General features: G+C 39.5%; 1 protein-coding gene across 1 annotated transcript in view; it reads left to right on the forward strand.

The window, feature by feature from the left end:
- The first annotated feature begins 4,625 nt into the window (after window positions 1-4,625).
- LOC121641647 (gastrula zinc finger protein XlCGF8.2DB-like) overlaps window positions 4,626-12,556 on the forward strand; it is a 399,458-nt gene continuing 391,527 nt past the window's right edge. Inside the window, exon 1 of the mRNA XM_041987911.1 lies at window positions 4,626-4,784. The gene's annotated coding sequence lies outside the window, so the exon portion shown is untranslated. The remainder of the gene's footprint in view (window positions 4,785-12,556) is intronic.

Below are 12,556 nucleotides of genomic sequence, written 5' to 3' on the forward strand. Positions count from 1 at the left end.
CTACACACATCTGGAACATCATCAAACAAAGTAAGTGGCTGTTTCATGAGATTGTGACATGGATGTAAAGCAATAAAGCATCGTGACATGTGAAGTGGTTTAACGTGACGCGTTTTGGATATAAATTTTCAGTTATTAGCCTGCTGCAGCGTGTGGTTAAGGTTAAAGTTTGTGCGCCACAATAATTCCCTTGTCCGATATATCCTCTTACATGCTGGGTGTGGTGTTTTCCGGTTGTTGCCATGGTTCTTCATTTTTTATTACATCACGTTTGGTCACGTGAGATGTCCGCCTCGGAGGACTAGATTCTAGATCGGTTGCAGGACAGCATTGTCATGTGTGTGTTGTTCTGGGATGAGATTATCGGAGCCACCACACACAGTACGATCAACAGTGTAAAATGCAGGTTTTTTATCTTCACGTGTGAGGTCTCAAACAGATAAAAAAATCTCATAAGATAAAAAAAAATCCATATGTGTGCACCAGGCCTTAGAAGACGAGCAAAGTCTTGAAAACACTTTTATTGAAGCCTGACTTCATTATGATGCAGGTACAGTAAAGTCACACATTCAGATAGCTATCAGAAATGTGTTTTTTTAATAAAAGTGTTCAAGACTTTGCTTGTGTTCTAAGATGTACATGCAGAAAAATGTACACTATCGCCCCCCTGTGGTCACAGATTCTGATGAATCAGCGATTTTGGTGAAACACCTATCGTTGTAAAAGTGTTTTGGTAAACTTGTAAAAGTGTTGCAGTCGATGTAAAGTTGCTTTGTTGGTGGTAGAAGTTTTTCAGCAATGTGTTCAGAACTTTGTAAAATGTTATGCACATGTAAGTTTGCATCAGTGATTGTAAAAGTGTTTTGGCATTGTACTTTTGTTTTGTAAATGTAAATATGGTTTCTATGATGTAAATGTGCATTGTTAATATGTAAAACTGTTGCAGTCGATGTAAATGTGTATTGCAAAAATGTAAAAGTGTTTCACTCGATTTAATATTGTTTTGCACTTCCCGACCACCGTACAAATGGCTGAAATGCATTAAATACCAAATTCAGCTCACATTCTTGGTTAAAACAATTATTTATATTTTATTAAAGATAAAGCAACTAAAAACTTATTAGAAACCGGATGTTTGTTCAGTGTGAAAACAGTTTCACATCCAAGCGACAATGGATTTGGCCGTGATTTACTTTTTAGTGGCGTCGGTGTCTGCTTGGCGTCTGCTGCTCACCGCCCCGGCACCCAACAGGATAACCCAATTTTCCAGAGATTACCTGCTCAGCTTTAACAACCACGTGAACTGTGGACCACCAGCTTATCTGGCCTTCCCCGACCTGAAGGAATTTGCCATTGGTATTGGGAAAAGTGATTTCAGAGCTCCGCTACGCAAAGCGAGGAAGCGAGGAAGGAGGGGCGGTGTGCGGGAGCTCATGAGACGGCAACACCTGTTTCGCATCCCCCTGCCTTCAATGATCCTGTCAAATGCCCGGTCTCTCCGAAACAAGACAGACGAACTTCAAGCTCTTGTTCGCCACCATCATGAGTTCAAAGAAGCTTGTAGTCTGGCTTTTACAGAGACTTGGTTCGGGGAGAGGGACATTGACAGTGATTTGGCTATGGACGGGTTCGGGGTCCCGTTCCGCACAGACAGAGCGTCTGTCACAACAGGGAAGTCATGCGGTGGAGGGGTGTGTCTGTATATCAACGAGCGCTGGTGTAAAACTGTGGTTGTGAGAGAAAGTCTATGTACAAAGGATGTTGAGCTGCTGTCTTTATCTGTGCGCCCGATGTACCTCCCTCGTGAATTTCCACAGATTTTTGTGACTGTTGCCTACATACATCCAAAGGCGAATGAGACAATGGCCTCTGATCTCATTTTTCAAACAGTGCAAAAACTACAGTCCATTTCCCCAGATGCTCCTAATTTCATTCTAGGAGACTTTAACCATTGTTCACTGGATAAAACCCTGAGGAACTTCGACCAGTATGTTCTCTGTCCTACAAGGAAGGATAAGATCCTGGACAAGTGTTATGGGTCTATTAAAAAGGCCTTTAAATCAATACCTCTCCCTCCTCTGGGGTCAGCTGATCACAACTGTGTTCACCTTATTCCATCTTATCGTACTTGTCTTCAGAGGGGGAAAGTAACAACTAAAAACATCAAAGTGTGGTCTGAGGAGGCCAAAAAGTCTCTTCAGGGCTGTCTGGACTGTACTGCCTGGGAGGAGTTCATTGAATCCTCCAGAGACATTCATGAACTCACTGATGTTGTCAGCTCCTGGATAACCTACTGTGAGGATATTGTCATCCCTGTAAAGTCTTGTAAATTCTACCCAAACAGCAAACCTTGGGTGTGTAGTCATCTCACAGTGTTATTAACAAAAAAAAGACAGGCTTTTAAACGGGGTGACCATTCTGAGCTCACCTCTGTACAACGGGAAATCAAACGAGAAATTAGAAGAGCTAAATTATGCTACAAACAAAAAGTTGAAGACAAGCTGAGCAATAACAACTTAGGGTCAGCATGGGACAGTATGAAGACCATGGTTGGTCTGAGTGCTGACCCAAAGAAAAAGGTCTCTCTAGACTGGTTCACCTCTGATTCAGTTCTGGCTCAGGAACTGAACACTTTTTATTCAAGATTTGATGTACATGATTTTAGCGATGAAATATCTGTGCTGAAAAACAGTTTTGAACCCGATCATCCGGTCACTTCTTTCTCGTTTGAGGTGCATCAGGTTGTTAAAAATTTTAAACGCTGTAAAACCAAAACCAGTTCTGGGCCGGATAACATAAGCGGTCGGATGCTCTCCACCTGTGCTGAACAACTTGGTCCGATTTTTAACTACATTTTTAATCTGTCATTTTCTCAGCAGAAGGTTCCTCTTACATGGAAACAGGCCACCATAGTTCCTGCTGCCAAAGTTAAACATCCCAGAACCTTGAATGATTTCAGGCCCATTGCTCTGACGTCTTTGGTCATGAAAGCATTTGAGAAACTGGTTAAAGCTGAACTCCTGAATAGGACAGAACATTTGCTCGATCCCCTGCAGTTTGCTTATAGGTCCGGGAGGGGGGTCCAGGATGCCACCTTAACTCTGCTGAACTATATCTTCAAGCACCTGGAGAGCTCTCACCATCATGCTAGATTGCTGTTTGTTGACTTCTCCTCTGCTTTCAATACTATTCAACCCCATCTGCTTATTCAGAGACTAATCGATAATTTTAGTCTGGATGGTAACATAGTTGGTTGGATTTTGGATTTCTTAACATATAGAACCCAGAGAGTCAGAGTAAATGAACATTTCTCTGACATATCTGTAACATCCACCGGCTCACCGCAAGGTTGCGTCCTCTCTCCCCTGCTGTACATTCTGTACACCAACAGCTGTTGTAGCACATTTGACAATCATCACATCCTGAAATTTGCTGATGATACAGTTATTTTAAGCTTGTTGAACAGTACAGAAACCTCTCATGGTCCTGTAGCTGATTACTTCTTAAAGTGGTGCCAGGAGTCATTTTTAACCTTAAATGTAGCCAAGACAAAAGACATGTGCATCGATTTCAGACGAACGCGTCCCTCTCCTGTTGGCACAGTCGTGGATGGTCAAGAGGTAGAAATTGTGGAGTCATATAAGTATTTAGGGACCACAATAGACAGTAAATTGACATTTGAGAGCAACACTGACACGATCTACAAGAAATGTCAGCAGCGTATATTTTGTCTGAGGAAACTCGCAAAATTCCAGGTGGACTCCTCCCTGATGACCATGTTTTACCGTACTTTTATTGAGTCTGTCATGACTTTCTCTTTCATTTGTTGGTTTTCATCTTTGAGTGTAAAACAGAAAAATGTTCTCAGTAAGGTTGTTCATGTCTGTGGACAAATATCTGGAAGTTCTCAAGAAACTTTGCAGAATCTGTATAACAGACAGCTGCTTAAGAAAGCAGAATCTATCCTGTCTGACAGCTCACATCCATTACATCATCAGTTTCAGTTTCTTCCATCTGGCTCATTGCTTAGACTTCCATTAGCAAAGACTAACAGATGTAAACATTCCTTTGTTCCTTCTGCTATCTCTATCCTCAATTCCAGGAGGAAAAGGTAGCTGCCTAGAGTCTTGAATGAATGAAATTTTTATTGTTTTATTGATTATACTCGTTTTTAACTTTCTTATATATGTTATTTGTGTTGCTTCTCTGCTGTACAACCAATTGCCTCCTCGGGGGACAAATAAAGTGATTGATTGATTGATTGATTGATTGATTGAAGTTATTTAAGACTTTTAGACAGCAAGCAAACTAAAATGACATTAATCTAACATAAACGATGGGAATGCCTAAAAAGAGCCTTTACGAGACAAATGTAAACTGAATTATTGCTTGTGTAACTGTGGTTATTGCTCGGGTATTTTTGGTTCCTACCCACCGTTGTTTCAGGAGGGAAGATAGAAAACGACGGAATTATTCTCTGAGAAAGTTTCAGAGAGAGCGCGAGTCATTAAGCTGTTCCAGTCATAGATAATATAATAAAGGTCTTTATAATATTTATATATCTATGAAGAAGACTACTACTACTTCCGGTTAAGATCGAGGTGGAGCACGAGACAAGGTATTTCTGCAACATTGTGTGATGAGAAGTTGAAACTCCGACGTATCTGGATACTACTGTTGGTTTCTGTCCTCTGCTGACTCCAGCTCGCTGGGGAGAAACGACGGGGAGGAAGAAGGATCGGACAAAGACTCGTTTATCGAGGGGACCCTCGTGGGGAAGGAAGGTGAGAATTTACATACATTGTTGTGTTTAATTTAATCGGTAAACGGTCATATTACCGGGAATTGTGTGGTTGTGATGTTTGGTGCTTAGTGAGGTTAAAGTTGTTGGTGCAACGAAGTTGTGGCTCTGTGGGGTTAATCAGGCCCGTCGTCACGTCGCCTTAAGAATAAAGACGAATTTATACTCGCGTGTATGGCAAGCTAAAAGGGGTAAACCAGCCTATTGGTGCTTCTCTAATCAAACGCTGTTAAAAACACCGTTTTATGTGGCCCAAACAACGTAAAATACACGAGGCTGAAGTTAGCTTCCGATTCCACTGAATTTAGAGCATTTTAGACCACATTAGACAGCTCTTCATAAAAACTACAGCAGTTAGACTTCAAACGTGGACTGAAATATCCTAAACAACAGCTAGATAAATTAAAACATAGTTTATGAAACCTTTATTTTATTTGTGAAAATGGAAATAATTCTCGTTAAGAAGAAAAACTACAACACTTAGTCTTTAAATCTTTTCGTTGTAAGCCGTGTGTAGATCCCTTAAAATGCAGTATTTTGTGTTTCAGCTTTTCTGATCTTTTGTGGATGAACCTGAAATTGTTAAAATTGTGAGGAAAGGGTCAATAATGGATGGTATAATCCATATAACGGTATATAACAATGGTGGTGTATAACAAAAATACATTCTTATGCCTTCAAACAGGAAAATTAAATGTAATCATGTAAATCATGTAAATTGTATAAACTTTATTTGTGTGAAGTTCGTATTGGATATGCTGAGGAACAGAAACGCGTAATGAACCCAGTTTGTACTGGATCACCAGTCAGACGAGGCCCAGCTCGCCACGTCCTCACCCGGGATTTCTGTCCTGGATTTGATCGGGAAATCCTCAAATTCTGCGATTTTTGTGTAGAGTCATACTGAAAATGCATTTTTAACACAGATCAGTGGAAAATATTAGTATTTATTTTATGTAGTTTTTCTTTTTTATCATGACGCCTCTCCTGACCGACGTCACTGCTGTCAGTTGTTGATTCACCGTCCTCATTTATTTCTGTCTCCTCTTGTTATAAATCTGTTTACATAAAGCAGCTGATTTGTCTCTGTATGTACTGGCCCTGTTCAGTTTATTAATAACCCAATAATCAATATGCATCATCTTTGTGATTATCGTGTGTGTGTGTGTGTGTGTGGGGCAATCTTACCAGCAAAGCGAACCTGCAGCAGGTGGAAATAAAGAACCAGAACATGTCTCAGAGTTGGAGGTATCTTTGAAGAAATGTTTGTTCTGTTGAACTGTAGATACCAAGACAACGTCAGAGACCACTGCTACTGGTGGTCCTCCCCCTGAAAACCCGTGGGTCTGGTGGTCTGAATGTCCTTTGAATGAAGCGTGCGCCCTCTGCAGGGACATTAATAAAAGGCCAAGTCATGGTAACCAAAGAGGAACTCTGTCTTTCTCCGTCCATCTCTTTAGACCAGCTTTCTCTTTCTCTCTTTAGACGCCCTCGGCCTGTATGGACGGGGCTCAGCTGATCCCAGTTTTACTGTTAGCCAACCAGAGGCAGTGGAGGTCGGGGTTCCTGAACCTGGGTAGGGAGGTTAATAAGGTATTAATTATTTTTAATATATACCATGTTCTTTTTCATTTAATTTCATGTTCAGTACGTATATAGTTGTGTTTCTTTAGTTAAACTGGCACTGATAGATTTATTGATTATTCAAGACAAAGTAGTGATATGATAAGGGTTTTTTTTTATATATATATTTTATTTTTTATTGTTTTCGTACATACAAACAACACCAGTATATATCAGTAAACAAACAGAAACAATCAGAACAGGCACAGACTGTTAAGAGAAACCATCAATAAATAACAGTGTGGACTAAGAATAACTTGGCATTTGTAGATTTTTACATAGGGTGAAGTGAATTTTTATTTTGGTATTGTTATGAACTGTATCCCTTTGTTAAGATTAGATAGTAGGTTTACTTATATCAGCCTCAGAGGATAGCTACATTTCCCGTTCCATTACCTACACAAACAAAAAACACATACAGTATCAACACCTACATCAGTGTGATATGCAACACACAGCTTGGTTTATAGTCGTATCATTGTATGTATATTTCATTTTTATTATGAGGGTGTGCAAGTCTTCCATTTCTTCCAGTAGTCATTGAATTTATCTATGTTCAGGTTCAGGGAGAAGGTTATTCTTTCCATGTTATATATCTCGTTTACAATTCCAATCCACTGGGTTTTAGTTGGAAGATCTTTAGACAGCCAATGTCTTGTTATTGCCTTTTTGCTGGCGACCAACAATATGTTGATCAGGTATCTGTCACTAGATTTAGTACAGGATGAGGTGTCTCCAAGATATACTGTGTGAAAGTCATGTTTGATCTTGTAACCCATTACTGAGTTGATGTCCTCTACCACTCCTAACCAGTATGGTTTAATAGCTGGGCAGTCCCAAAATATGTGAAAATGATTTGCTAGTGTTTCTCCACATTCTCTCCAGCATCGTCCCTCCCTCAGCCTGGCTGTCTGGAGTTGTTTTATTTTTGGTGTAATGAAAAATCTAATTACATTTTTCCACATAAATTCCCTCCATAGACCTGAGCTTGTGGTATTTAGTAGTGGTGTTCCGATCGATCGGACGCCGATCATTATCGGCCGATATCCGTAAAAAAGTATGTGATCGGTGTTCGCCGATCAATGCCTTTTGTTGCCGATCACAAAATCTGACCACCTATATTTCCTACTCTGCAACCTGCAGAAGCGCTGCGTGCAGTGTCATAGCTCCCGCTTTCCTCCACAATGTGCATGCGCGCGGTTGCAAATCCAAAGCAAACATGTCTGCCGTGTGGAAGTTTTACACCGTGTGTGAGAGTGATGTAAAGTTTGCATCCTGCAACACGTGCAACGCAAAAGTACATCGCGGGGAAGTACGTCAAAATCCTTGAATACAACGAATCTAATACGGCATTTAAAGAACAAACACTTGACGGAGTACGCTAAATTTTCGAGGCTCACTGCACAGAATGAAAGGAAGACGCTGGTGCAGCCAGAGCGCAGCTAACGATTACCAACACTCGTCCGTATGAGCGTGACAGTCAAGCAAATAACCACAAAAATAATTAAGTTAATCGGCCTTGACGACCAACCGTTCTCAGTGGTGGAGGACGCCTATTTTACTTGGCTTTTTTTTGGCAATATTAAGAATTTGTTTTACTTTCTTATTTAGCCTGATGAGAGCCTTAATGTGTTTTCAGTCTGTTAAAATATAGTACTACTGATTACTGAAAGATAGCGCATTGTACTATGTACATGTTATTGTCTAAATTAGGGGGATTTTATGGTTCCTTTTCCACATCAAATAGTCAGCAGTGCTTATAAGAAAATTACAGCCAATCCATGTGATTATCGGTGATCGGCAGTGATCGGCACTTGTGGGTAATCGGTATCGGAATCGGCAACAAAAAACCTGATCGGAGCATCCCTAGTATTTAGTAAAGTTTTCAATATCTTCATCCAGCCTTCTTCTGAAATTGTTATTTTGGCTTCTTTCTCCCATTTAGATTTAACATAAGTTGTGGAGTTCTTGTTATAGGACTGTAGGCATCGGTAAAATCTAGCGACCAGTTTTCTGTTAATATTTGACTTGTATGCATCTATCAGTATGTTAACTAGACCTGAGTAACCGGTTCCTGTTTTTATTGCACAATGAAAGTGGGCTCTGACCTGAAGATACCTGAAGAAATCCTGTTTTTCTAGATCATATTTGTCTTTCAGTGTTTGAAAACTATTCAGTTCTTCTACACTAGAAATCAGACAATATGTAGTTATACCTCTAAAGGTCCAAAACTTAAATCGTTCATCAATCTGCGATGGTTTAAAATCACTATCATATGGTATCCATCTGAACAGTTTGATTTGTTTTTCCAGTTTTACGACATTCTTCAAACCAGATGTTAAAGGATGTTTTTGTCAAGCTGTTTAAGTGCTCTTTTTGTTGTGAGTACATATTCTTATCTCCTATTAATGTCTGTAGGGGTATGTTTAACTGGGATATTTCTAAGTTCTTCCATTTGGCACTGTAATATGGGTCGCACCAATATATTAGGTATCTTAGTTGTGCTGCCTTGTAATAATTCTCCATATTTGGCAAGGAGAGCCCTCCTTCTTCTTTAGGTAGTTGTAAGGTTTTATATCGAACCCTGGGTTTTGGACCTTTCCAAATAAATCCTGAAAACATCCTCCTCCATTCTGTAAATTGTTGTATGGGTATTGCTGAGGGTATAGACTGAAAGAGAAAAAGAAGTCGTGGTAGGATATTCATCTTAATTATGTCTATACGATTATGTAGGTTAAATGGCAACAAAGTCCATCTACTTAAGTCCTCCTTTATTCCTTTGGTTATTGGCAGGTAATTTAGAGTGTAGATATTAGACAGATCTTTTGGAATTTTAACACCCAGGTATTTAATAGTGCTATTGTCCCATCTTAAGTTAGAAAGGTTTGTAATGTGGCATGAAGGTGTATAATTGTATGAAATGAGTTGTGTTTTATCAATGTTTAGTTTATAGCCAGAGTATTGACCAAATGTTGTCAGACGGGACAATAATTTATTTAGGCTGAAGTCAGGCTGGAAAAGAGTAATCAATATGTCATCCGCGTAAAGGCATATTTTATATTCTGTTCCTCTTATCCAAATTCCTTTTATATCATTATCCTCCCTCAGTGATTGGGCAAGCGGTTCAATAAATAAGGCAAACAAGGTTGGACTTAGTGGGCATCCTTGTCTACAACCCCTCTCTAGTGTTACTGAGTTAGATAGGCTGCCGTTTACTTTTATTCGGGCTGTTGGTGCATAATATAAGTTTTTTAGAACCTGAATTATAGAGCTATTAAAACCAAATCGTTGTAATACTAAGTATAAATATTCCCATCTGACAGAATCAAATGCTTTTTCTGCATCAAGACTAAGAACAATGGCTTCATCTTCAGTCCTGGACATGTAATCCATTACATGTAAGGTTCGCTTTATATTATCTTGTGTTTGTCTGTTTTTGAGAAACCCGCTTTGGTCTTCATCTATGAGTTCTGGGATTATGTTTTCCAATCTCTTTGCTAGTATAGATGTAAATAGTCTATAGTCTAAGTTTAGAATTGATATAGGTCTATGGGAACCGCATTCAGATTTATCTTTACCGGGCTTGGGAATTACAGAGATTATGGCTTGCCTCCAAGATATTGGAGTTTCACCACCTTTAAGTACATAGTTAAAGCATTCCAGTAGCAGAGGTGACACTGCATGCTTAAATTCTTTGTACCACTCTGCTGGGTAACCGTCTGTCCCTGGCATCTTATTTGTTTTTAATTTGGAAATTGCAGTATCCAGTTCTTGCTTTGTTATTTCGTGCATCAGCCTCTTGTTTTGTTCTGAACCAATGGACGGCAGGTCCAGTGAATTCAGAAAGTTCACAATGTCCAGGGTACCGGCACCATCTGGTTGTGTGTATAGAGTTTTATAATAATTCACAAAAGAGTTTTGTATTTCTTGTAATTTGTGACATGTTTCACCAGTTTGTGCATCTTTAATTTTGTGAATGGATCTTTCATCCTGTTGTTTCTTAATCCTCCAAGATAATAGTTTCTTAGCTTTGGGACCATTATCATAATATCTTTGTTTAATAAATTTAGCTTTCATTTCTTCATGGGCATCATATATCTCATTTATTCTTTGCTTAGTTGTTTGTATCTGGTATAAGAGATGAGGGTCATCAGATTCCTGATGTTTAGTTTCTAGGTTTTTAAGTTTGCCTATTAGTTCTTGTAATTTCTGAAGTTTTTCTTTTTTTTTGGTAGAGGACCACGCAATGATTTTGCCCCTAATTACTGCCTTCGCTGCATCCCATAGAGTACTTGGGGACACCTCATTGTTATCATTGTATTCCAGATACACACCCATTTCCTTTTCAATGTATTTTATACACAACGGGTCATTCAACAGGCTTGTATTAAGCCTCCAGGTTGTGTTTTTGATTTCGGTGTCCAGATAGAGAGAGAGGTACACTCCGACATGGTCTGAGATGTCTTTTACCCCTATTTCACATCCTTTAATTCTATGTCTGTCTCGGTTAAACGTGAAAAAATAATCTATCCTTGAGTAAACCTTATGGGGATGAGAGTAAAATGTAAACTTTCTTTCTTTTGGGTGAAGCTCCCTCCAGATGTCCATCATACCTGATTCAAACAAAAGTTTTTTGACTGTAGTTGTCTCTGGGTTTATTCTTTTAGATGTATTGGTAGAGTCTAGGCAGGGGTTTAACTGAATATTCCAGTCCCCCCCACTGATAAAGATTTCTGAACTCTCTTCTGTAATTATATTGAATAATTTCTTAATGAACACTACATCATTATCTGGTGGTCTGTACACATTGAAAAGGGTCACAAGCTTGTGGTCAATATATCCTGTTACTAAAATATACCGACCCTCTTTATCAGTTTTCTGTTTAACAAGTTGAAATGGTACTCTATTTGAAATTAGTATTGCAACTCCCCTTGTTTCTCCATTTCTATAAGATGAGTAATAAGTGTTTTTAAAACCCAAAGCTTTTAATTTCTCATGTTCCTTATCGTCTAAGTGTGTCTCCTGCCAGAAAACGATATGATGTTTTTCTCTTTTCATCTTAGTAAGTAGTTTATTCCTTTTCATGGGATTTTGTAGACCGTTAACATTTAGGGTAATTACTTTGTATTCTTCCTTCACCATCTTATCCCTAGAATCTTATACATACATACATTAGGTTTCTCTCTAGGCCTGAACATGTAGACTGGGAACATCTGTGCAAAACCAAAAATCAAACCAACAGAAAAGACCTCCAACAGTGAAGTGTAAATATAACTTCTGAACAGGGAGGGGAATCCTTCTCCTGAAGGGCCCCTCCAGATGCTCACTAGCATCTTCATTTGTGTCTTATCAAAACACATAAATAATGGGTAAGAGCTAGTCCCTTCCCCCAGATAATGATCCTAAAATAGTGTAAATTATTATTAACTAAGGGCCCATTTTTCCCTGCAACTGCATAGAAATTGTTCATAATAGGGCAAAGATTGTATCCAAACGGCATGTAACAAAGGGAGACAATCTATCTATTTTACATACATATACTGAGTGTCTTAGATTTATTTAACCATAACTTTTGAGTGTCTGTATGAGTCCGTGCGCACGCGCATGTGCTCGCAATTGTCTCTGGTAATCTACTCACGGGTGTGCTCTAGACCTTGTTACCACCGTGCGACAGTGAGTGTTGGAATCTCCGGAGTTTTTCTCTTGCTCTCTCGATATCCGTAGCCCGGTCCCGGCGCTTAGTGGATCCACGAGTCTCCCAGGAGTTCTCTTTGAGGCTTTTGCGGGGTGTTGTTGTTACGTCAATCTGGGATAAGTTGACAGGTGTGTCTGGGGCAACACATTCAGCCATCAGAATCCCCCTCCTCAGCATGTCGTCCCTCGCCTCCTTGGCGGTGTTGTATGTTGTGGGTCCTTCTTCGTAGAAAACACGAAGTTTCGCGGGTGGTGGTGTGTGAAAACGGAGTCCCTTTTCTTTTAGTACCTTCCTCAGAGGAGCGTATTCCTTACGTTTGTTTATAATTTCCACTGGGTAGTCATGATCAAAATAAATTTTTCTGCCTTTGAGATGTATTTCTTTCTTTTTCCATGCGGCAGTTAGGACTTGTTGTTTAGTTTTGTAAACGAGGAAGC

This window comes from Melanotaenia boesemani, chromosome 6 (assembly GCF_017639745.1).
Source record: "Melanotaenia boesemani isolate fMelBoe1 chromosome 6, fMelBoe1.pri, whole genome shotgun sequence".
Classification (NCBI taxonomy): domain Eukaryota; kingdom Metazoa; phylum Chordata; class Actinopteri; order Atheriniformes; family Melanotaeniidae; genus Melanotaenia; species Melanotaenia boesemani.